Source organism: Diceros bicornis, chromosome 4 (assembly GCF_020826845.1).
Source record: "Diceros bicornis minor isolate mBicDic1 chromosome 4, mDicBic1.mat.cur, whole genome shotgun sequence".
Taxonomy (NCBI): Eukaryota; Metazoa; Chordata; class Mammalia; order Perissodactyla; family Rhinocerotidae; genus Diceros; species Diceros bicornis.
In genome coordinates this window covers 54,515,950-54,542,558 of record NC_080743.1, presented here as the reverse complement: position 1 = coordinate 54,542,558, position 26,609 = coordinate 54,515,950, and the positions used below count along the sequence as shown (strand labels likewise).

The following is a 26,609-nucleotide window of genomic DNA, read 5'->3' as shown; positions in this document are numbered from 1 at the left end:
ATGAGCACAGTGCCTTTCACATAGTAGGGACTAAATAAATATTTATTGAATTATGCTGTAAAGCTGTTAAAAGGCACTACCAAAAAAGCACTACATAACTTTTTTCGATTGTGCTAACAGTCTTAAGGCAGATATGTCAATAGGGTATCATCATAATGCAAATAAATATCGAGTGTTTATAGAGAAGGGTATGTTCACTTCATGAGTGAAGGAAGGAGAGCGCATAACTGGGTGGAGACTGTTAATTTTCCTCTGGTCGGTCCAGAATAATTGCCTACAGTAACTAGAATTTCAGTCGTCTCATTCTAAGTATTTTCATCCCTCTCACCTTTCGAGAACTACCCCGCCTCTTTCTGCTTCTTCCCAAAGGGCTGTAGCCAACTGACTCTATCTCAAAGTCTCAAGAGTCCACCCTGTACCCCTCCACCTTCGGTTCAAGAACTCTCCAGACCAGGGGCTTTAGGAACCCGGACCAGGAACACACGGGGTCACGCGCGGGGCAGGCGTCAAACTGGCCGCAGCTAGGGGAGCGGCGCTAAAGGCGGGGCTGCTACGGGCGGGGAGGGGCGGGGCGGGAGGAGGCCCGGGGGCGGCTTGGGTGTCACCACCAACCCGCTCCGGCCGGAAACTGGCGCTTGTTTCCGGCCGGACAGCCGAAAGCCACCGATCCTGAACCAGCAGCCGGAGTCAGAGTGGCGGCCGGGTGTGGAGCAGGCAAAAAGCCACTGGGGGAGGCCAGTCTCGATCAGTCCCATCTGGCTCCGACTCCTGATCCTGTGCGGACCAACAGCCGCGGTCGCAGTCTCCGCCACCGCCTCCGCCTCCATCGTCGTCGGGGGAGGGGCCGGCCGGACCCCGGGGTCACAGCCGAGGAATGAGGAGAGGCGGCCGGGCCCCGCGCTCCGCCCCGGCCTAGGGCCTTGCCCCGGGAGCCGCGAGGGTAACGGAGCCCCCCGCCCTGTCACCCTCCCCCGTCTGCTCCCGCCCCTCCCGCCTCTTCAGACTCCCGAACTCTGACCCTCAGATCTCCACTGTCCCCTTCTCCTTTCTGATGGTATTTCACCCGGAGCCGTCGTCTCCCGGGACCCCCTTCTCGCCCTCTTCTCGCTTCATCTCAGCCTTCCCCGGTTACTCCTCCCCTTCACCTGCGCCCCGCGGCCCTGGCCCCCGTTCCCGGCCTCCCTTCGCGAGCTGTGCTGGGCAGTTTGGACGGTCCTCTCGTCAGCTAGACTTTCGGGGAGGGATGGTGGAGTTTTAAGGTGTTTAGGAGTACAGGCTACTATCCCCATAGTAGGATAAAATTCATTTTGAAGTCTCAATATAAAAGTAAAGTGAAAACAAGCTTGTTCTCCCCCATTGATAGCTACACTGAGGTGCGTCCAGTAATGGAGGAAGGGAGCGAAAAGAAGTGTGTGTGTGTGTGTGTGTGTGTGTGTGTGTGTGTGTGTGGGCAGGCTTATGAACTTTAGAAAAAAGAAAAGTTGCCATGAGCCGATGGAAACTTTAGAAGCTGATGATGAGTAAGCCGGGGGCTGCGTGATCTCACTCCTCTTCTCATAATTACTAGGTTAACGGTGTGGCTCCGGTCGGGATGGAATGGGATTTGTTTACTGGCCCGCGTATTTTTAGCTTGTCGGCTCGCAAGGACCAGCGCTCTGCGAGTCAGTCTTTCTCTCTCTCTCTCTCTCTCCCTCTCTCTCTCTCCCTCCCTCCCTCCTTCTCACTCTCTGTCTCTCTCCCCCACCCTCTCTGTCCGTCTCTGTCTAGGTGGCTCCTCCGGGCACAATACAGATATAAAAATTAAGTTGAAAGAAGCTGACTAGTGAAATTTTCTGTAAGAGATTCTCCGCAAACTCTTCGGGGAGTTTTCTTTTCATGAATGTGAATGGAAGAATTAGCAGGACTTTGACTTGTAGTTTCCTCATCTTTTATAAGTATGTGTATAAAATGCTGTTTAGAAAATCAGAAGCTGGTGATTTTTCAGTCTTAGGCTTCTCTTACTGTCTATTTAGATCTTTGAGAAGACTGGATCCCTTTGTCTTTCAGAACCTATTTCTAAAGTGGGAAAGGACAAAGTGGTGAGAGGAGGTAGTGGTGAGGCTAGTCCAAGAGGGCAGCTAATCCTAAATCTTTTAAAAACGTTTTCTATGCTGTATAACTTTAAAAAGCAGTTAGAAAATTTCCTTCTTAGTAAATGAGATTGCATTCCTGATGGGATGGAAAAGACTGCAGGGACTTAGGCTGAGTGGCTAGGGAGAATCAGACTTGTAATTAAACATTTGCTTTGCATAATTTACAAATGAATACATTATAGGCAAACACTTATACTCTTTGTCCTCATTGTTTTTCTGAGCAGTTCTTTTAAAGTTTAGTAACCAACCTGCTGAGCTAGTCTATTGATATTTTGAAGGCTGAACAGAACTGTAAAATAAATGAAATTGATGTTGCTCATCTGGAAGCTGAATACCAGTCTGTTCTAATTTCCACTAGCTACCTGGCGTGCCTCCGGGCACCTCCCTGAATAAGTGGCCAGTTACTATGTACTTAGAGATTGCAAATGAATACAAATATTAGCTCATGCTAGGAATAATTGAGAGGGTAAATATGCTGAAAAGATATTCCAAAACTGAAATAGATTATTTTTCAATTTTTTCCATTTTGGTTTATCAGCACCTTTCTGCTGATAATTATCCATTAACATGAATAATTTAGAATTGAACAGATATTGGACATTGCACATTCAAGCAGAAAGAGGATGGAAGGAAGGTAGTTCCCAAACTATTACTAATTTTTTTGCTGTTGTTGCCTCGTTTGACTTATCCTTTTCGTTTAATGCCAGGCTCCCTTGTGAAAAAAAAAAAAAAGTAAACCTTTACCAAAGAAAAGGCTGTCTGCTGACTTGTATAAGGCAGGCTGACCAGTAATGAATGCTAATTGTTAGCTGGACTTTTGGTGGAGATATGTCACCAACAACTTGGAAATTTTCCTGAAGCTTTATTTCCTTAATCTCTTTCTTTTGGGATGCCTCTTGAAAAAAAAAATTTAATTTGGAGGGTAAAATCTAATTTTTAAAAATCACACATACCCTCCCAGAGTGTGTTGACTATCAATAATTGTTTTAATTTGTGAGTTGGTTGGTGCCAGTATTAGTGATGATATCTAGTAAATTCTAGTTATTTCTGTATTTATATCTGTATTCAACTTCCCCTGGTTGAACTACATATATTATTTTGGGGGTGGGGCTTGAAGGAATTGAGTAAACCCCAAGACAAGTGTAGGGCAGCCCAATAGCCCACCATTATTCCCAGTTCTCTGAAGGCTTTGTTTGGAATTTTGAGATTCAATGTACGTAACCAAGTGAATTATGATGGAATAACTCAATATTAAAAATAAGTTTTCAGATTGTTATGGGGGCACTGAGTGCCGCTGGTTAAAGTTTTAGAGCTCCTGAATGTCTCAAGCATGCTGAGGATGCTGACAGAAGACACTGTAAGGGGGCACCTCTCTTCTTACCCCAGACATTCATCCCATCAAGGAAAAAATCTTGAAACAATACTTTTAAGTGTGACTTTGGCAGCATTTTTCCTATAGGAACTTAGGACTTGTGGAATGGCAGACTGTGGAATCTTCTCAACAGCCCCTGATAGATTCAGATAATTAAAATCTGTGTGACTAGAATGTAGATACAGGGTGGTTTTATCATGAATGGCTGAATTCAGTTGATTTTTTTTAATGTGATAGAAGAAGAGAGTTGAAGGATAGTTGAAGGGAGTTGTTGTTTTTTTTTTTAAAGCAAGAAATCCTTGCTGAATACTCATTGAACACTCCTGTGAATAAAGCAGTCTCCAAGCTCCAGTGACAGGCTTTTGGGAGATATAAAAGATGTAAAGATAGGTTCCCTTACCCTTGGGACAGAGGTGGGGTTGAGGAAAGTGGTATATAAATGGGAAGGCAAACTATTTTTATAAGCTTTAACGTTTAGGAAACAACATATAAACAAAAACAAGTTTAATTTGCTACAAACGGAGCATGTAAAGGCTAGAAAACTTGAATTGACAAAGTAAGAATGAGATAAATTAGGGAAGATTTCTGAGTTAGTAAAATTTGAAATGGATTTAGGAGGCTTTGTAGATAAGAGTCATCAAGAGGCATGGGCTATGGAGTTATGGGTCTTGGTTCAAATCTTGGTTCTACTTTTTACTCTGTGGCCTTGGACAATTTACTTTTCCATCCTTATCTATAAAATATGTGTGAGCATTCAAGTAAATGAAGTAGTTGTTCTGTGTTAGGAGTAAAAGAAAAGAAAAGATCTTCTGGGCAGAAAGTATAGAATGTACAGTGTGCAATGATGGTATGAATGACTAAGTTGTGTTTGTAGGGGGAATAAATGAGAGTGACTGGAGAGAATGTGGGTTGGTCAAGTCATGGGTAGAGCAGGCAAGAGGGTGGAGGGGACTCAGAGGCCAGACTCTGTTGGGTGTTGATGGAAGGGTCAATAGAGTCATTGTAGGTCCTTGAACAAAGGATGGATTTAATGAGAAGTATTGAGCCCTCTGGTCCAGGAACTTAGGGACAAGGAGTCAGGCAGGCACCGGTACATTCTGGCCTAAAGGGATCAGCCAGGAGACATAAGATTCCTTGTAGTTTTTGTAGTCACACACCTTACTCACTATGATGAGCTCTGCTTCTGCCTGTCTCACATTGTACCAACGTGTGGGGAAATCTCAAGACTATGCCTGGATTCTCAAGAGTTTATGGTAAGGATAGTGTCATGTTTTAAGTGCATTTAACTTTCAGTTATCTCTCTTGTTGTAGGGAGCACTAGTTTAGGTAATTCAGGATTAATAGAGAAATTTCTTGGTTTGAAAATGCATTATTTTTAAACCAGATTTATTTTAGTGTTGGGGACCATACTGATGTTGAAATGAATTTGCATTTTTAAGTCTGTATTACCTGATGGTGAGGAGAGTATACTGATGGCAAAGAACAGTCAATCTTGAGTTAAAGATTTTGCCTCAGAAATCCCTAAAATGAATAATCCAGTTAGTGGGTAATTAAGGCTGGGCTATACTGAGTATGTTAATAAAGACCAATTTCTTTTCACCATCTGTGTGGGTCCAGTGTGGCCTCTCAGGCTGTCTGCCTTATGCTGAAGAGTGGTCGGTATATGATGCCTGTGTGGCAGCCTGAATAAGTCTTTACTCACAATATCTGGAGGAATCCTATTGTGTGATGTTGCATCAATGAAGATTAAGCTGGCTTTTTCAAAGGACTTGAGCTTTGTAGAGGCTCTTCCAGATATCAGCTCTACTGAAAATCTGTCATTTTTCCTCCTCAAGTAAACTTGTTTGAAAATATGGCCAATTAAAAAAAAAAAGGAATGGGGAGAAGTGTCCACATTTAAGAAGTAAACAACAAAAATCACACAGCTGTTCTTCCAACCTTGTTCTCTCAGTTGACTTGCTTTCCTCCGTCCCTGCTTAGCCCCCACCTTCTCATAATCACTACCAAACTATGTGCTTGTGATGTCATGAGCACAGGATTATTATTTACTTCTTAAGTCAGGAGATTGTAGTATTTCTGAGCTGGAAATCAGAGGTGGAAAAGTCAGTAATCTTAACTTATAGAGTTTAGTTCAGGATTATTTTCAACTGTGTTTTTTAGGATTATGCCTTATCTGCTCTAAGAAATAGTTTTGGATAGGAGAAATTACTAAACTGTTATTTTTAGTGACCCGCTATGAGTTTAGTTCTATGCTAGGAGCTGTGGAGGACTAGGAAAAATGACAGTTTTGTGCCCTTGAAGAATTTACAGTCCAATACTCCATTCGTAAGGGAAATAGGAAGGAATGAATATGTATTGAGCCTCTATTATGCCAGACAAATAAAATTTGGAAATGTGAAAGTATATTAGCAATTGCATAGTAACAGACCTCACACCATAGGTATTTTGGGAGAAGAGTAGTCAGGTAGTTATGAATGATGTCACAGAAGAACTGTAACTTATTCCAGATCTTAAAAAATAAAAATTGTATTAGGTGTAAGGGATGAAGATGAAGCAAATAAAAAAATCATTTCATTTTGGAGCTGAGAGGGATCAAGCAAAAGCCTGGAAACAGGATTGTACCTGGGCTGTTCTGGGGCAGTGGTAAACTGACCTGAGTGCAGTGAGTGGTAGTGAACTGAAGGTTAGGCTGGTTTGGAGCCATGTTTATAGGGGTTCTTAAAAGCCGGGTTGTACGGTTAGATTTTAAATCATAGAAAATAGTGAATCGTTGAGAATTTTTGATTAGGATAATAATATGATGATAGTAGGAAACAGATTGGCTTGGAGGGAAGGGAGATTGGCGCCTGAGACATCTGAGGAGATGAACCGTGAGCTAGAGTTATGGAGGGTGGGATAAGGAGAGGAAAGAGTGAGAAAGAGATTGTGCAGGAAGAATTGAAATCAGTGAGGACTGGATGTGGAAGATGAAGGAGAGTGATCAAGTATGACTATGACATTTTAAGCCTGAGTTTCTGAGACATTGACTGAGATGAAGAAGTTAGGAAAGTTCCCTCATTTTTTAGGGGAATATGATGAGTTCAGTTTGAGATGTGTTGAGTTAAAGGTGACAATGAAACGTCCAAGTGAAAGCTGTTCCAGCTGTTAGAGATGAGCCTAAGGCTGGCGTCAGAGGGGGGTGAATACGTCTGGAAGTGTGGTTTTGCAGTTCATCAGCATAGATGTGGTGACTGTAGCCAAGAGAATGAATAAGCTCTCTGAAGACTAGAGTTTAGGGAAAGAGCAGAAGACCGAAGATAGCAGTACTGATAAATACTAACTATTCTCCACTCTTTGGGCCATCTTAATTGAGTTCTTACTTCTCCTTTCCTGCTTTCTGTTCCTCTGGTCCCCACTCCATCCAATATCCGTTGAATGTCTCTTATCTTGTAAGCACTGTCTTAGGCACTGAGGAAACAGATGAGTCAGACAAGGTCCTACCTACAAGGAGTTTATGGGTCTAGTGGGAGGGGACAGATGTGTAAATATATAGATGGAATGAAGTGTGATAGATGCTGCAGTAGAAATATGTAGGGGGAAAGTGGGGGCCTAAAGGTCAAGTCTGCCTTGGACATGCAGAGGTTGGAAAGTGCCTCCCAGAGGAGATGACCGTTGAGCTGAGTCTTGAAAGATGAGTTAAGGATATACCCTGGAGATGACAGGGAGAAGTACACTCCGGGTTGAGAAAACACCATGAACAAAAGCTTAAAGGAATGAAACAGCTAGACTTCTTCAGGTAACTTTTAAGTAACTATTATAGCTGGAGGGCAGGGTTGGAGGGCAGGGATGAGGCTGGAGAAGTAGGTAAGGCCGATCATGGACAGCTTTATCTTGTGCTGCAGTGAATAGGGAGCCATTTAAGAGTTTTTAAGCATTGGGTGATAGAGTAAGTTTCATGTTCTAGAAAGATTATTTTGTCAGTGGTGTATAGGGTGGATTGGAGAGGAACAAAGCAAAAGGCTTTTTAAATAACTTTATTATGCTTGACCAATAACACATTTGTTGTTGAGTGATCATTTTTGTAGAATCATGGAATCAGAGAACTAGAGGGACTGTTATGCTTTCTTAGTCTCCCTTATTCATTTTCACATGGAATACCTGAGATTTACTCAGGATCACAGAAGTAGTTTAGTGATAGCTTGGTCTGGAATTCAGTCTTCAGTGGCTGTAATGTGGTAGGTGATTAATAAATGTTAGTTTACCTCTCTAATTCCCTCACAAGTCCCACTCCAGTATTTGTTACATTCTGCCACACTGCATCGTTCTAGAAGACAGAGGGACTTCTGTCATTCCATTCGATTGTCCTTTTTACTAGTCCAAAGCGAACAGTGGTGTTTTCCCAGGTCTGGCTGAGGAAAATCTGCCGTGAGAGTACCTCGAGGAATAGGGACTTTTGACCTGGGGCAGTTGGGTGCCCTGGAGTGGAGTGAATACGATGTTAGCGTTAGTCAGCTGTAATGATTCAGATGTAGAAGAATGTCAAGGTACTTGTTTTATTGAGTGTGCAGATGTATTTGTCTTTCCTGCTAAGTTTCCTTCAAGTTGTTCTCTTTTAAACTGAGATTTAAGTTGTGCCAATGAAACTTTGGTAAAAGAAATAGACTGATAAATTGGGCACTGACAAAAAGTGTATGTATCTAAAAAAACAAGATTTGTCATTATACTTGGATTCTAAATCTTCCGTGTGTTTTTAATTTCACTGGATTTTTGTGAAGGGAAATTGGGTTTAAAGTGCTAAGTGAGAGTTTGAATGTTTTGTTTTAGTCATTTTTGCTAGAGAAGACAGAAGAACAGGATAGAGGACATCTTAGAGGTCTTTATATTCCCCTGGGTAAAGTTGGGACACAAAGGGATGTGGAAGGATGGATACCTTCCGTTGATATGTCTTCCTCAGAACTGAGCTGTGATTTCTTTACTCTTTTCTCTGGGCTCTGTCAACATCTTCTCCAGAGAAGGGCCTTGGTTTGGAAACTATCCACTTTAGCAGAGCTGCCAATTCTTAATTCTTTCTCAAGTGGGCAAGGGTACATTTTGTTTTTGTTTGTGAGTGTTTGGGGAGGAGAGGGGAGAGAAGAAGCACAGAATAGCTACTCACAGTGAGTCTTTATCTGAATTCCTATGTAACTGGAAGTTTCCTTGGCTTTGTTTTGGGGGAGATGACTTGATTACACTGGCATTTATGTTATGTGGGAAGGTGGTTCTCACTCCCCTCAGATATCCCATTTAGGATGGCAATAAAACTTCCTTCTTTTCTGTATTTGTCAGCCTCCATGCCTCTTTATGTGAGGGATATGAAGGATCTTCTTCAGTCTAAAACTGAACTAATCAAATGTTCCCTTAAAGTTTAGGGGAACCATCTTGCTCCTGACTATTTTTGTGGTACTGACTCCACTATTCTTCCAGGCACCTGGCCCTTTCTTAATTTAAAAATTTTGAATAATGAGGTATTTTAAATATTGAGACAATTTCAGGGAAAGAACCCTAACACCATTTTGAGCCCACAACCCAGATTTAATGGATATTAACATTTTGTTGTATTTGTTTTGGATCTCTCGCTTTCTTTAAGATATAAAATGCTGACGTCTTACTCTGCATTCTTTCCCCCTTTGTCTTTTTTGGGAAATGACTACTGGCCCGAATTGGTATGTATCATTCCATTTCATGTTTTATACTTTTTTTTTTTTTACATATTATGTATGCACAAACGACATACAGTTTTGTTTTGAAATCTTACATATATAGAATCATACTGTATATATCCTTTTGCAACTTTTTCTCTCAGCATTGTTTTTCAGATATATCTACATGTAGATCTAGTTCATTTAATCACCTAATCTTTAAGCCTGTTTCCTCTGTTGCCCCGCCGGCTTGCCCTGTTAAAAAATCCTACTCATCAAAGTCCCCGTTTAAACCACATCTTCCATGAAAACTTTCCTGAGTTTTTTTTTTTTCTCCAACAGGTTATGATCTTTCCCACTTCTGAAACCTCTCATTTTATTGGTACTTGTCTGGTGGTAGTTGTATATTCCTGTATTTTAGTTCATTTGTGCCCTTGGCATGCCTCTTCTACTACACTGTAAGCGCCTTGAAAGGCAGATAAGTAGTCTGTTTTGTCTTTGTATCCTTCTTGGGGCTTGCCACAGTAACTTATACATAGTAGGCATTGAGTAACTATTAGTGACTAAATGGTTAATTAACGAATAAAAAAATGAAGACAATCCTTTGCGTTGGTGAACTTAGTTTAATTATGAGCATTATAGTGGCTCCCATAAAAAATAAAGCTTATAAAAAACAATCAGCACTGAAAATTATATAAAAATGCGTATAAACGGTAAGAGCAGTCAAGAGTAACTTCCTGCAGGAGATGAGAACAGACATTCCCTGAGAAATGAAATGGGAATTGATCGTGGTATCATCCCGATGAGAAAACTCCTGGGAATTGATCCTGATGGCCTTTGAGTCAGTGTGCTCCTGTGGCCGGACTCATTTCACTAGCTATCAAATTCTGCTCTTGTCATCAAGGTCTTGACACTTTCACTGGAGATGGGATATTGGCATTGACAAAAAGCAGCCAATCTGTTCACTTAATAAACACTGTTGAGAACCAGGAATTCTTTGGCCCCTAAAGAAAAAAGCTTAATATACACATTTGTACATACATATGTACATATATTTTTGATGACACCTTCCTTTTTTATTGATGAGACTAGATTGTGTCTCAGCAGAATATTTTGAAGCGTTTAATTCTGGAACATATAGTCCCAGTATAACATCGTTTTGGCCTCACAGAAGCTCTTCCCTCACCCGCCAAGAAGAAATTAAGTATTAAGTTGAACTATATGAAATTGCAATTTTGCAGGTGAAAGCAGTCAAGTATCAGCAATTTTGTATGGTTACACCTAATATGTCAGGTCTTGATTTCCCCTTGGGGATTCTAAAGATATTATCATGGATCTTTTTGAAGTAGGTAATCCCAAGTCCATTTATAATTCTAAAATGCATTTCTGACCTTTAATTTGCAACTGATTTTCTCTTGTAGTTATCTTTAGCTCAAGTTTTTGATAAAACATTTTTATTTCTCAGCACATACCTAGTATATTTGGGAAGGTTGTGGGGAGTGTGTGAGGGTTGTAGGCCAGAGCATGGTCTGGGAAATAAGCCTGAGATGAAAACTTTTGCTGTCAATAGCTACACGTAATTGATCAAGTTGGCTTTAATGAGCTTACAGTTCCTTTGAGTAAATGACTCCCCCCACCCTTTCCTGCCACCTACATGTCTCCTCTCTAGTCTTAATAAGGGAGATCTGGTGATGGGGAAAACCATGGAAGAGAAAATTGCCTGTGGCCCTTGATTTTCTTTGGAGACTTAACAGGGAAGAGGGCAAGAGCCCTGGCTCCTGCACCAGACTCTTACCTGTGGTTCCCCAAACAGTTCTTAGGATAAGGGGGGAGGGAGATGCAGAAATCAGGGGAAAGAGCAAAGAAACAGAGTAGGTAGTAGGAGTTAGCAGATATTACAGAATAGGATTGAGGAATAGAATGGAAAAAAGGGGATAGGTATAAACATCTAAAGAGGTTCTGTTTTCTCTCTCATCCTTCAAAACCTGGCTTAGAATCCTTTATAAACCTTATACCTTAACTATATCAAAGTTGTATCCAGGCTGCATACCTACTTGGAAAACATCATATATAGACTTCAGCTTTGGAAGTATCAGTTTTGTGTCCTAAAATAGTTCTTCTTTGAAAAGTCAGGGTCATTTTAAATGAGTTGGTCTACTAGTGCCTTTTGAATCATTAATAACTGACATCAAAGGAAAAGAAGAGAATTCCTCTGAGGCTTTAGTGTAAGTCTTGATATTTACATGAAGATAGTCCCATGTGAGGAATTGAGGCAAGACAATGGGAAAATATAATGCTGCTAACAAAAATATTTTAGACAGCAAGTTCTCATCTGTTTTAAAAACTTGCCTGCTCTTATGAGTCCCTTTGTGAGTATTTGCTTTCATCTTCTGTGAACTGGGAGCTCACCTGGCTGAGTTTTAGACTATTTATGTTCTGAAAATTTCCATCAATATTAAGGACAAGATTATCTGCCATGAAGAATACTTGGTCCCTGTTTACTGAGCAGGGATAGAGACTTCCCATACTCATCAGAATTCTGAAAATAGAATTTGAGAGTTAGACTTAAGATTTGCTGTATCCTAGCTTTGGTTGCCTAAAATAAATTCCTGGCTATTTGGCACAAAGTGACCTCTCATTTTAACAACATTGAATTCCTTCCCTCTCACATTGTCTTGTAATTTTTTATAATGTACTAGTTCATTATGGAAATTAAGATGAAAAAAATCATCTACACAACTTTCCCTTGATGTTTGCTGCCTGGTTGAGACTATAAATTCCTTTCTACTGAACACCTGCTGTGTGCTGGAATTTGGACAAGATGCTCGAAGGAGATGCCAAGGAAGTGTCACCCAGTAAATAAACTAAACAAGTAGTAGAAGAATTGGCCCCTTGGGAATTTACATTCTGGGTTAAATAGAACATAGTTATATATATATAAATACATGTAGAGAAGAAAAGAAATGTGAGAAACAAATACAGGCTGTGTAGTAGTATATTTACCATCATATAGCATTTTAGAACTGAAAGGAAATTTACATATTGTCATCATTTTCTAAGTGAGGAAAATGAGGCCGAGAAAATTTAAATGACTTGTCCAAAGTAGTGGTTACCATCAACAACAATCATTCTATTGGATATCTGCTCTCTGAAAAGTTAGGCCTCAGGTATAGAAAGAGTTAAAGTCATCAACTAATAATTAGTTATGAAGACTGAATATTTGCATAAAAAGATAAATAGTGTCAAGTGAGGAGTACGGTATATAGAGTTATATAAAAGTTTAGAGGGAGTGGGTAGGGAAAAAGTCTTACCCTTAAGATAATCTAGACCTTAGAGAAGAGAGACGACCCAGTAAGCATAGAGGGGAAACATTAAGGCAGGAAAACAGCGAGCTGAGCCCCCCTTGTTTTGGGAGCAGGACAAGTAGACAGTTCGTCACATAGTGTTTCACCTAGGAGAGCAATGAGATGAATAAAGTTGGAGAGCGCTTTAAATCTCAGGCAGAGGAGTTTGGTTTATCTTTGTAGTGAAAAATCCCTGAGCAGAGAACTGTATGTGTAAATTAGTATTTTAGGAAAATTGATTCAACCGTATGGTGTAAAATGGGGGAAGGGATACCAGTTAGAGGACTGTTAACAATAGTCCTGGGAAGGGAGTCTCTATGGAGGTGATGGGAATGGCGAAGGAGGAGAGATTTGAGTGATTTAAAGAAAAATAAATAGAATTTGGTAACTGCTTTTGTGGGAAAGGGATAAATAAGAGCAATGCATGTGATTTCAGTCTGGGTTATAGCAGTAGGGGAGCTGGGTTTGGTTGGTTTCTGATGCATCTGCTCCCAGAGGGATACCGTGCTGGAACCCTTCACAGAGCACTGAGTCTAGCCCAACATTCTCAGTTAATGCGGATTACAGAGAGTTTAAGTGACTGGTTCAAGTTTGCATGCCTCGTAAGTAGTAGAACTTGGTGTAGAGCCTATTCTTTTGACTGTTCTTCAATGCTCTTTCTACTATATCATATTGCTTAAGAGGAGATGGGTCAAGTGGTTAAAAACAGCAGATGCCTGGGAAGTGAAATGGGAAGTTGAAGACCACATTATGATGAGGTTTAACCACAAGCTGTTTTCAGTTCTGCATAGGTTTTCCTTATATTTAGTCACTAAATGTTTATTCTTCTGTCTGTCAGGCTCATGATGCAACAGTGACCTGGCTTTCTTAGAGCTATTTTCTTCTGAAATTCGATTCTTCATAGTCAAGGAAAAAGATTCCTTCAGATTTTGGTTTTAATTGAATGTACTCTTTGACCCCCAGTTTTGAAGATGAAATAGTCCTTCCCCCTGCATGTGGATAGATTGCTTTTGTTACTGTAGGTAACAAGCTGTAGGTGAAGTAGCCTCAAAAGCCCTGTTAGTCTTTCTGGAGTAAAGGGAGGAGGGGAGCTTTGGACCCACATCTTTCAAGCTTATTTACCCTGTCAGCAGTTTGAGAACAGTTTACTTACAGAGATCTTATTACCTAAAAAGGCGAGTAAATACTGTGAATCAATAGAGTATTTTTGTTAATGGGAAGATTTTAGAGAATTGAATAGTCTCTTAAAAAATCCTTTATATTTTGTTTTTATAGTTTTATTTATTTATTTATTTTATTCCCCCAAAGCCCCAGTAGATAGTTGTATGTCGTAGCTGCACATCCTTCTAGTTGCTGTATGTGGGACACGGCCTCAGCATGGCCGGAGAAGCGGTGCGTCGGTGCGCGGCCGGGATCCGAACCCAGGCCACCAGCAGCAGAGTGGGCACACTTAACCGCTAAGCCACGGGGCCAGCCCATATATTTTTTTTTTTTTTTTTTTTGTGAGGAGGATTGGCCCTGAGCTAACATCTGCCAATTCTCCTCTTGTTGCTGAGGAAGACTGGCCCTGAGCTAACATCCATGCCCATCTTCCTCTACTTTATATGGGACGCCGCCACAGCATGGCTCCACAAGCGGCGCGTCGGTGCACGCCCGGGATCCGAACCGGTGAATCCCGGGTCGCTGCAGCAGAGCGCGCGCACTTAACCACTTGCGCCACTGGGCCGGCCCCATATATTTTGTTTTTAAATATGTAGTCGGATATATTTAAGATGCAACTCAGTCTCACCTCCTTTTTTTTTTTCTTTTCTTTTCCTTTTCTGCCAGGCTATTATCTCTCTGGTAACAGATACCTGAAGATTCAAAATAGTACTTTCTGGATCAAATTATGTGCCTACTCTAAGGGTCTGGCACTGTTATTGAATTTCATCTGCCAAGATTAAATATTCCTGGATTTTATGACTAGGTCCTTGGTAGTAAACATCTTCTGGTGCTTGGCTTCTGCAACTCTTATCCCATCCTAATCCTTGCCATGACTCTTCTCTTCTAACTTGTGACCTGGCTGGGGAGTAAAGGAAGAAAACTTTAATAGTGAGACCCTACCCTCAGTTAAACTAAATGCTTTACATATCACCTCATTTAATATTCATAACAATTCCATAAGATAGATAGATATTCTTGTACTTATTTATAGATTAATTCTTCCAAAGTATTTATTACCGTGTTAGTAAAATATTTACTAATTCATCCAAAATATTTAGGCATTAAGGTGCTGAGTATACCACAGTGAATATCAAATGAGGTCCCTGCTGAGGCACAGAGAAATTAAATAACTTGCCCTAGGTCGCACAGCAAGAGAGTGACAGGTCCAGGATTAGATGTGGATCTGATGGATTCCACAGGGAATGTTATTACGTTATGCTGCCATTTACATATATTGCATGTTCTCTGTGATTATGTAAATAAATCAAGGTATAAAAATAGGTGGAACCCCCAGTATTTCTTTGTTAAAAAGGTTCTTGATAAATCCAAAAAAGAAATCTGCCTTGATGCTGACAAGCACACCTGCCCAATAATGCTTTTCCTCTCTTCCTCCCCACTTCCCACTCCCTCTCCACTCACTCATACCTGGGTATAAACTGGAGAGTGTGACCTGCTTTGGCATTTGGATGTGTTTGTGCTTTGAGGACCGGGAGAGTTTTGTTTGTTTTCTTGGCTTCCTGAACCTTCCTTGCCCACTTGCAAGTTCTTTCATGTAGCACAATGGTGAGTAATGTGTTGTTAACATTGTAATGTGGTCATGCCAGTTGGAATACTTTTTTCTTTTTCCCCCAGTTTTCTCTGATGAGTATGTGAGTGGGGACTCTTGGGTCAAACTTGCCTTCTGCAGTTAACTCAAATAGACAAGGCTTTCTGTATTCAGAGGACTAGAAAGTAGTCTCAAGGTTGGGAAGACTGTTAAAATCCAATGTCCTCTGCCCAGCTGAAATTCAATTTTATTAGCATTCTGGGTTTATTCTTTAGCTAGTGTGATCCAAGAGAGTACTTGTTTTTAGATTATGCCATTATGATATATGCCATATCTGAGATGAGTGCTATTTATTCTGGAGTTAGGAGCATAAAAACAGGCACAAGTTTTTTTTTTTTTTGTGAACAGTACCTAGTAGAAAGCTTTAAAAATGCTTAAGACTGAGAGAGAGTGAGGAGCTGAGTTCCAGTAGGAATTGAGTTCCAGTTGAGTTCTAGGGGTTAATTAGGTAGGATCAGGATTTTAAGTGTTAGAACTATTTAGTGTTGGGATCCAGTCATTTTAGTATTGGGGAACCAGGAGTATCTGGGCATGGCTCATGAGGTTAATGAGATGATTTATGTGGCTCTGTCTAACCCAGTGCTTGGTACTTGACTGGTGCACAATAAATGGTAGTTAAATCTTAAAAAGGTACTTGAATGCTGAGTGTTGTCATGTCAGTTTGTCTTTCTAGGGCAGCTTTCTCATCAGTAAGTATTCCTTATTAAGGCTTTAACTGTGGGTGAAGCATTGGGAAAGCGATTGGAGTAACAAAGATTTATAATATCAGATTCTTGCTGAGACTAAGATCTTAACATTTACAAATCGAGTCAATTAGGCCTAGCATTTAATAGCCTAATTTAAGGGGAAATTTGTGATTTTGCTTTGCTAGAGTCAATCCTATGCTTTTTTGATAGAAGTCACTTTATGACCTTTTGGTAGAATTGAAAATACTTGCTTTTCATTTCCAGTTAAACTGGGTTTGGTTTTTGATATTTGAGATAGTTGCCTATGATGTTTCCTTTTATCCCCTCTCCATTTTTTTCAGTGAATGAGATAATACATTTGAAAGTATTTTGTGAACTGCAAAGCTAGCAGTTGCTATCACCACCACTACCAATAATAATATTAAAAATATTAATGAGATAGGACTCATTCTTCCAAGGATTGGTTTCCTGAATTTATTTCAAGGAGAAAAACTCAGAGGACAGTGGGGTATTTACCAGATGACTTGTGTACTAATTGATACCTTTTGTACTTTTTGTGGAAGGGAGAAGGAAAAGCAGAGATCTGTCACCCTGAAAACCTGGCCTGGTGCTACGTCAATGTGAAGGCTTGCCTACACTACTTTGATGTACTCTATGGTGGCAAGAAAGTTTAACAGGATTGGTCATATGTTTGACTTTAGAGGCTTATAGTACATCCTACTGGAAGCATCTGTCTGCATAGGAAACAGCTCATCTCAGTTTGTTGGTAAGATCAATCACATTCCTGTAATATGGATCTTATAATGAATAACAAAAAATGTATTGGTCAGGCCAGTATCTTCCTGGCCTCCCAAAGTAGTAAGATTAAGGAAACAATGCCTTTGACCATAATATTTGGTTAGGTGTTATCATCAAAAGCCTTTACAGTCAGCTTCTGATGATTGGCATTCTTGGAGAAGAATATGTAATTTTAATACTCCAAAAGAGCAAGTTGTTTAGTACATTTTGAAAAGACCACTTACTTTTTAAAATTTCCTCTTTATCTTTTTCTGTCCCTGGTGCCTGACACTCAGTAAATGTTTGTTGAATAAAGGACGTTAGCTGATACCTGTCCTGGGGTTTTCTCTGGAACTAGCCCGTTAGATGAACTTCTGGAAAGCAGGGATGATCACTTATTGGTTGATGCATCCGCTTCACTTAGCAGACTGCCTGGCACAGAGTGGGTCATTAATAAGTGCTTCTTGAATGATTGTCAGGAGGTTAAGGTTTTCTTTAGGAGGGAATTGCAGTGACTGGGTGCTACTGTGCTGATGGCAGCCCTTCCTAAGAGGAAGAAGAAATGTAGCTTTGCCGCAAATAAACATGAATAAATGTGAATGTGAGGCAAGTGATTGCTTTGATGCTTCCAGGCATTTTACACTTTTGGATAAGGAGAAGTAGTATGCTAAAAGTTGGTGCTTGGGCCACCCCGTGGCTTAGCGGTTAAGTGCGAGCGCTCTGCTACTGGAGGCCCAGGTTCGGATCCTGGGCGCGCCCCGACGCACTGCTTCTCCGGCCATGCTGAGGCCGCGTCCCACATACAGCAACTAGAAGGATGTGCAGCTATGACATACAACTATCTACTGTGGCTTTGGGGGGTGAAAAAAAAGGAGGAGGATTGGCAATAGATGTTAGCTCAGAGCCGGTCTTCCTCAGCAAAAAGAAGAGGATTAGCATGGATGTTAGCTCAGGGCTGATCTTCCTCACACACAAAAAAAACAAAAAACAAAAAACTTGGTGCTTTATTTCTCTCTTGGTTTTTATTTTATATTTTATCCTGTAAAAAATTTAGTTATTGCTGTGATTTCTCTCTTTTTTTTTTTTTAATTTTATTTATTTATTTTTTTCCCCCAAAGCTCCAGTAGATAGTTGTTTGTCATAGCTGCACATCCTTCTAGTTGCTGTATGTGGGACGCGGCCTCAGCATGGCCGGGGAAGCGGTGCGTCGGTTCGCACCCGGGATCCGAACCAGGGCCGCCAGCAGCAGAGCGCGTTCACCTAACCGCTAAGCCATGGGGCTGGCCCTGCTGTGATTTCTTAATAGCATATGAGAAGTATATTATAGCTTCAAACTATCAATAGAAAAGAGAAAGAAATATCTATCCCCATGTCACACATAATTATATCCTACCCTCTGGCTACAAGACTTCAGCCCTTAGGAATATAATGCTAGAAGAATCTTTTCAAATCCAGTTTATCTCTCTAGTCGTGACGAGCAAAACAAAGTGATGAATTGATTTTAGTGTGCCTTCATGATTTTCTTTATAGATGATTTTCCTTCCTTAATATGGTTTACTTAAGCTATTAAATTTCCAAGTATGCATCATTTTCTTTGGTACACATCTGTACAAGTAAGAGATTTAGCTGGGTGGCAGGAGGAAAGGAAATTTTCATAGACAAATCCACAAAGTGGATCACATGGAGAATTGAAAGTTATTGGTATATGTAAAGTCAAGTAAAGATTACTGGAACGGGAGTCAACAGATTTATGTCCTATATAGTACACAGTTTTATCACTAGTTAGCTCTGTGACTTTGGGCAAGTCACTTCATCTCACTCACCTGGTTCTCGTGGTCTCATCTATAACTTGAGAGTATGGAATGAAATGATCTCTGATATCCTAGTTCTGAAGTCCATAATTCTGCAGTGCCAAACGAGGAAAATAGACTGACTTTCGGTACCTTATCATCAGGCTTCTTCCACATAAGACCCAAATTTGAAGTGTTAATTATGTAAATAATAGAAGTGTATAGTCTTTATTCCCAGGTGGACTAGAACTGCCAGATTGTATTATATGCTCGTAACTAATTTTATGTGCATAAATATAAGAGGCTTGGTTGCTTTTAAAAAGAAAAATTATTACCACAAAAGGCGCAACCTATACAAATGAAATAGACCCAAATAATGCTCAGGGTACCCTTGGTTGGAGTTTCTGCTTCTTAACTCCGACCTGGAAAAGAATTATGTGTGTATTGGTGGGGTTGGTGGCAGGTGGGGAGGATGGTGGTAGCTAGTAGACAGTGTGGATGAACATAGTATTTTGAAAAGCAAAATATTAAAGAGTTCTTTACCCTGTGAAGTTTGCATGGCTAGACTGATTTGAGTTAGCTCTAAATCCCTGGAGAGAGGCTTAGCGGTTAAGTGTGCGCGTTCCGCTGCTGGAGGCCTGGGTTCGGGGCCAGGTTCGGATCCCGGGCGCGCACCAACGCACCGCTTCCCCGGCCATGCTGAGGCCGCGTCCCACATACAGCAACTAGAAGGATGTGCAGCTATGACATACAACTATCTACTGGGGCTTTGGGGGGAAAAATAAATAAAATTATAAAAAAAATTATAAAAAAAAATAATAAATCCCTGGAGAACTGATATGAATCCTGTATTCAGATTTAGAATACCTAGGTCCAAGCTCCTTGCTATCTGGGTGTCATTTAAGTTTGTAAGCTTCTCTGTGTGTATGTGTTTTCCATAAGAAAAGATGGGATTAAAAATCTCAGAGTATTTAATTTTTAAAATTTTTATTAAATGAGGCTATATTTGTGAAAATGCTTTAAAAACAAAAAATTACAGCAAAAGAGAAGCTATTCTTAGGTGAACAGACAGCTATACAAATATATTTGTTCATGTAGACCTTGATTATATGTATCTACGGGGTGCATGATGACATTTGAAACCAGTAAATAGGAGCTGGCCCCGTGGCTTAGCGGTTAAGTGCTCGCACTCCGCTACTGGCAGCCCCGGTCGGATTCCGGCCACGCACTGACGCACTGCTTGTCCGGCCATGCTGAGGTCTCGTCCCACATACAGCAACTAGCAGGATGTGCAACTACGACATACAACTATCTACTGGGGCTTTGGGGGGAAAAAGGGAAAAAAAGGAGGAGGATTGGCAATGGATGTTAGCTCAGGGCTGGTCTTCCTCAGCAAAAAGAGGAGGATTGGCATGGGTGTTAGCTCAGGGCTGATCTTCATCACAAAAAAAACCCACAAAAAACCAGTAAATAATTCGCAAGCCTATTTTAGGTATAGATTAGCTTCAATTATCCACACACGTGGACTAGCATGACTAATTTAGAACCACAGATATTTTTTAGGCATCAACTATGTACCAAGCAATTTGTTAGGCCTGTTTAGAATTTTTAAAAGTATAAAAGAAAGGTGCCAACCTCAAGGATCTTAATTCTATCTAGAGTGTATCTTGTCCTCCAGCCTGATGAGCTCTTACACATCCTAAAGACTCAGTTTGAGAAACTTCTCTAACTCATTCAGGTAAACTGCTTGCTCCTTATACCTCTTGTTACCCCATTGGGCACTAATAACATGTTTAGATTTCTCCCGCCAGACTGGAGTGCCTTGAAGGTGTGACTGTGGCTTCTCTTCTTCATTTGTATCCCCAGGCCCTAGGGCAGTGCCTGGTATGTGGTGGACCCAGCTTGGTAAATTTTGAATGAATGACTAATAGTCAAATTGAAGAGATAAGATGTGAGTATCAAGAAGGCCAACTAATATTACAAGGCAGTATATGATAACAGCAAGTGCCAGGAAATGTTTCACATGCTGGGCCTGTAGGAGTTCAAATGAGGTTTAGATATGGCCAGGAAAGATGGAACTGTGGAACTTGAAGACGGAGAATTTAAAAAATAATAATACCTAGAAAAAGTATCTTTCTTTGAACTGAATTATATAATTTTGTAAAAGGCAAATTTCTTTTTCTTGTTCGAGGCTTTTAAAAAAATTAGTAGTTGTATGCTGAAGAAAGTTAATTTACCAGAAGAAATTTGTAAAGTGAGTTAATTTCCTGTGGATAACTAATTATAGATAGTACAGTAATTGGAATTTTTTTCCTTCTGCTATCTCTCACCTTGAATGGAAATTCTGTAATTGACAGTGAAATGACCAATAGCTAGGAATCAAGAAGTGGAGAGAAGGTTGTCAGCTATTGAGTGTTTGAGAGTTGATTCTAGAGTAATAGTGTGTTTTGCTATTAGACTAGCCTCTGTTGATTTGTAGTATTTACTTTTTTTCTCATGTCAAAAGTTCAGTAATCTGAATCTTTAAGGGCTCAAGTAGAACTTTTGTTTTTATAGGCTATTCTTTTAAAAGTTGAATTTATTGAGAACCCAATCCTTGGACTGTCCTTGGCCCTAGCTGAAAGGAAAAAGAAAAAGCTCATTGTGAGTGGCAAATATACTAGCCTGGATCTAAAAAAAATAAACATTAACATGATTTCTGTTTCTATTCAAGTTACTATTGTTGTGCCAATATTATAATAACAGACTTTCTCTATGACGCTCTCCACCCTTATTTTTCCGAAGGTCACTTCCATTGTACAAGCCTTCCAAATTATTAAATTTCCCAAATAACTATAATCCAAGGAGTCTTTTGTCAGTAGCACTGAAAAGACAAATGCCAGTTCACAAAGGAGTTCTCTGTGCAGTGCTGCCTGATCTTTATATTAGCATTTGACTGTTAATAGGATTTGTCTCTTGGAGGTTTGTTTTACTTTTTGTAGGCCTGATTAAAAAAAAGCTAGAAACTCCTGAAAAAATAGTTAAATCTTTTTCTGACACATAATACATACCAGTGGTAGTGATGAAGCCATGGGGCTAATTCTTGAGCCCTTACTGGTGTGTATCACAATAGCATATGGTAAACTAATAAATTGTTTTGGGAGTGGCAAATTATATGATTGGGTTGAGTTTTTTTCCCTCTTAAGTTTGACTTAGGGAGAGAAAGTAGATATTCCTTGAGTATATGCTGTAATGGAGGTAGAAAACAACCCAGAATTGTGTAGGGTGAATAGGAGGAGATGTAAACATTTCCTTCCAATAATCCAAAAAATAGACAACATGCATGAGGTTAAGAGAATGTTATAAAATCTTTGAATCTGGAATGAAGAGAGTAGTAAGGGGTAAAGGTGGAGAGGTAGGACTGGTAGATTAAAACATTAGGATTTCAGTAAATATGTGTGAAATTGCTCCTCCTAGAGATTTGGGAATGAATGAGGTATTTAGCTGTGCCTGTACATCTAGGAGAGGACAGACATTTTTCTTTTGCTGATATTTTTGAGGGACTATCTGGTAGAAGGTACAACTAAGGAAGCCTCTTTATGACATTTTCTGGAAGGCCCAAGGAGTTGAAAGACACTGGAATGGGACTGGTAGACTGGGTACTGTGTGTATGTGTTAAGACTGTGCCTGGAAATGGGTGTAGGACTGGAGGGTTTGATTGGGAGGAATAGAGGGAGGTTTTGAAGCAAAATTACAGGGGCTGTGTTGGGCACCAGTGGAGGGAGGTGGCGGGGGGTGGGGTGGGGCTGGGGGAGTGGAGGGGGGGTGTGAGGGTGGAGTTAGGCAGAAAGAAAGCAATGGACATTTTTTGAGGACTTATTGTGTGCTAGGCGCTGCGCTAAAGCCTTTCATATCTTAAGTTATTTAATCCTAACAAGAGGTCTGAAATGCAGATATTTTCCCCATTTTATACATGAAGAAACAGAGGCAGTGGTTGTATTATTTACCCACGATTATACAGCCCTTAGTAGTAGACTGGGGATTTGAATGTAGGTCTGTCTGAATCCAGAGCCAATTCTCTCTCTCAGCGTGAAGTTGAAAGGAGTTGAAGCAGTGAGGGTGAATGCCCGTGTGTCTCCGTCCTCCTCCCTGGACTAAGTGTGGTATGGTGCAAGTGTCTGGTCTCAGGAGTCAGGCTGAGTTCATGAAAATCTTGGGTCTACCATTTTTTGCTTATGTAACCTTGGGTAGATTACCTAACCTTTGTGAGCTTTAGTGTCTTCATTTATAATATGAGGTTAACAATACAAACAAATCTCTTCGAGTTGTTTGGAAGTTTAAATGAAATAATGTCTTAAGCTTTAACACATATTACTTCTTTTCACTTCATTTCTTCACTTTAGACCCATCTTTTTATCTCTGAGTTGTAACATTTAGTGATACATAAGTCTCTTTAGTATGGAATTTGGTCATATTCTCTTTTTTCTAAGAAGTTTTTATTTTGTTTCTTTCACTCGGAAGGACTCATATTAACTGAAAACAATCTGCCAAGATAGTTTTTCATCTCTCCCTCCCACCTAATCAAGAATTGTGTGAAATTTCTAAGGTTTTCTGTTCCTCCTCTTTCTCACTGTCTGGATTCCTTGGGAGTGACATCATAGACATGGAGGAGTCTCTGACCTTTGAAAATTCTTGACAGTCTTGAATGTTGTGGTTTTCCAATGAGTTTTGGGAGGAATTGGAGCGTACTCAGACACAGCTGTAATGCATCAGTGGAACCAGGAGAGTGGGTATAGTGTGAGAATGTGGATGCTTTGGGGGATATTGTAGACGAGAGAATGTAAGGTCAGTAGTTTCTCAGGCATTTTAACGTAGCTCTGTTATCTACAATCCGTATTTAATTTTGAGTCATTTTTCTCTGTTACTAAGTAGTTGGGCACTCAGAGCATGCAGACTGATTTTAATATTAGTCTGAGTTAAACAATGTTTAGGGAGAGAAATCTGTTGCAAATAAGGTCATATAGCAATCTTAAGCAAATGTCTTTGAGATGAGCCACTGTCTTAGACTTACCTGTTTACAACACTGATTATCTGATTATCAACAATACTGTTTTGTGTGTGTGTGTAGTGGGGTACTGTACAAATACAATTCAGTGCATCTGAACAAAAACTGAGTACCTACCAGGTACTTGGATGCTAAGGATACAGGATGAACAAGACAAGATTCCTGCCTTCAAATTGATCATGGTTTAGTGGGGAGACAAACATGTAAAATAAACACAAACACTGTGCAATGTGATAAATAATATGATCGAAGTAGAGTACAATGTGTAACATTAAGGAGGAAGTAGGCAGTTTAACTGGGGAAGCCAGAGAAGGTTTTGCAAATGAGGTAGTACACAGCTTAGTCTTAAAGAAGAGATAAGAATTCACTTGCTAAACCAGGAGTCACTCCAGGCAGAGGGAACAATATGTGCAAAGGGACTGAAATTTGAAGCACATAGTGTACTTGGGGAACTACAGTACCAGAAGGGGAATGATGGGAGGTAAATAAGGCCGGAGAGTTAGGTAGAGCCGAGTATGAAGGGCCTTGTTTGTCATGTATAGGAATTTGGATCTTAAGCTTTAGTCATTGAGGATCCATTGAAGAATTTAGAGCAGTGGGATAGAACACTATCATATTTTCATTTTTGGTTGATTAGCCTCCACAAGCAACCACTTGCTGGAGGTTGCTTGTGGAGAAATTAGGAAAGTATTTCCTGGGGTCCAGGTTATGGTAACCTGAGAGAGAATAAAAAAGATGTATCCTGTGGAAGGTGTTGGATGGATTTGAGAAATTTTTAAAGTAAAATTAGTAAAACTTAGTGAAGCGCTATTTGTGAGTGAAGAAAAAACAAGAGAGAAGTCTAGGGTGGCCCCCAGGCTTGTGGCTTGGGTGATTGGTGGGGGGTGATGGTACCATTTGCTAGAATAGGCAATACTGGAAGAAGAATAGTTTGAGAGGGTAGGGGACAGAGATGAGAGAATGAGCTCACGTTTTTTATGTGCTGTTTGAAGTGCCTGTGGGATTCCCAGGTCAGGCGGAAAGAGTCTGGGTCTGCGAATACATTTGGAGTCATCAGCATTTGGTGCTCAGGGGCGTGACTGAAGTTTGTCATGGAGATGATATAAAATGAGAAGATGGAAGGCCTGAGGTTAGAATTGTGGGTATACTAACTGCTGGTGCTGGAACAGGAAGAGGAGTCCACAAAGGTGACGAAGACGCAGAGCCAGAGAGGCAGGAAGAGTGGTCACTAAGTATGCTGGTCACTGAATGCTACAAAGAGATCACTTTAGATAGGCAGTAAGGAGGACTGTAATGATCTTATCTATAAGTCAGTGCCGTTCTCCTTCTATAGAAGTCCACTTTGGTAGGTTGAGGACTGAACATAAGGTGAGAAAGTAGCATCAGTGAATGTAGTCTATTTTAAGGAGTTTTGCAGGGAAGAGAAGAATAGCAGCCAGCAGCTGAGGGCAGGGGAGGAAACCTGAAGGAACTCCTCTTGCTTTGTGTTGTAATTGTTTCTGTGAAGTTGGAGGCAAGGTCATCTGCCAGGAGTAAGGGAGGTGATAATGATTGGGTAGGCGGCTCAAGGAGAATGGTGAAGGTATGGGATAGGAGCTGAGAAGATTGGTTGAGGTTCCAAAGTCAAGCAAAAGACAGCAGTGTTTCATTGAAAGGAATGAAACTGAATACCATATTTTGTAGTCATATTGCTCTGCAAGGTTATGTGATCTTGTTTTGCTCAGTAGCCCCATTTAGTAGCAGAGAAATTGAATGTGGGATCCATCCAGGTTGGGCAGACGAAATAGAAGGATAAGGGGAGCTAGCCCTGGGGCCTAGTGGTTAAGTTCAGCGCACTCCACTTCAGCGACCTGGGTTCAGTTCCTGGGCGAGAACCTACACCGCTTGTCAGTAGCCATGCTGTGGCAGCAGCTCACATACAAAAAAAAGAAGAAGACTGGCAACAGATGTTAGCTCAGGGTGAATCTTGCTCACCAAAAAAAAAAAAAAAAAAGGCTAAGGAAACTAGGTTTTTACAGGAAAATAAATTAAGTGATCAGTCATTGGGTTCATGTTCAGTTAGGCAACAAGGGACAAAGTGGAATCTATCCATTTTTCTCAGTCTTCACTGCTATCATCCTAGTCCAGCTCACTGTCATCTCTTTTGCAATAATTTTCTAAGCAATTCTCCCTAAATCCACTTGTGCTCCCTCCAAACTGTTCTTCTCACTGCAACCAGGGTGATCTTTTAATAATTCAAATCTGATCATATCCTGCCCCTGCTTACAACCCTTCAGTGGCTTCTCATCACTTTTAGGATAAAATCTCAGTCCTTAACAGGGTCACCTAGGCCCTCTCTTCATCCTCATTTTGCACCATTCTCACTTCTTTGTTCTTTCCTGCCACGGAAGGTGGAAATATGTTTCCTCTGCTCGGAGCATTCTTTCTTTCCCAATTGGTCTCTCCAATTCCTACCTTTCTTTGTTCTTAGGTGTAATACCACTTCCTTGGGAAAGCTTTTTCTGACTCCCTATTGGAGATAACACCCTCCTCCCAGCATTTCTTTTTTTTTTTTTTTAAATATTGATTTTTTTTTTATAAGGAATTTTTTTTTTTTTTTGTGAGGAGATCAGCCCTGTGCTAACATTTGCCAATCCTTCTCTCTCTCTTTTTTTTGCTGAGGAAGACTGGCCCTGGGCTAACATCCATGCCCATCTTCCTCTACTTTATATGGGACGCCGCCACAGCATGGCTTGCCAAGCAGTGCGTCTGTGCGTGCCCGGGATCCGAACTGGTGAACCCTGGGCTGCCACAGCAGAGTGCGTGCACTTAACCACTTGCGCCACTAGGCTGGCCCTGAGGAATTTTTATTTTTATTTATTAATTTTTTTAAATCTTTTATTTTTTGTTTATTGTGGTAACATTGGTTTATAACTCCAAAATTTCTGTATTATAATTGTTTAGGAAATTTTGTGGGTTTTTTCCTCCATATTGGAAGCTTTGTGAGGGTAGAGATTGT

At 40.5% G+C, this 26,609-nt stretch overlaps 1 protein-coding gene across 6 annotated transcripts in view; it reads left to right on the top strand.

Moving 5' to 3' along the window:
• Positions 1–656: 656 nt before the first annotated feature.
• Positions 657–26,609, top strand: part of OTUD7B (OTU deubiquitinase 7B) — a 57,056-nt gene continuing 31,103 nt past the window's right edge. The window contains exons 1-2 of one of the 6 annotated variants that reach the window (XM_058539016.1): positions 855–940; positions 16,564–16,766. The gene's annotated coding sequence lies outside the window, so the exon portion shown is untranslated. The other 5 variants (XM_058539019.1, XM_058539018.1, XM_058539017.1 and 2 more) reach the window with 5 other exon arrangements.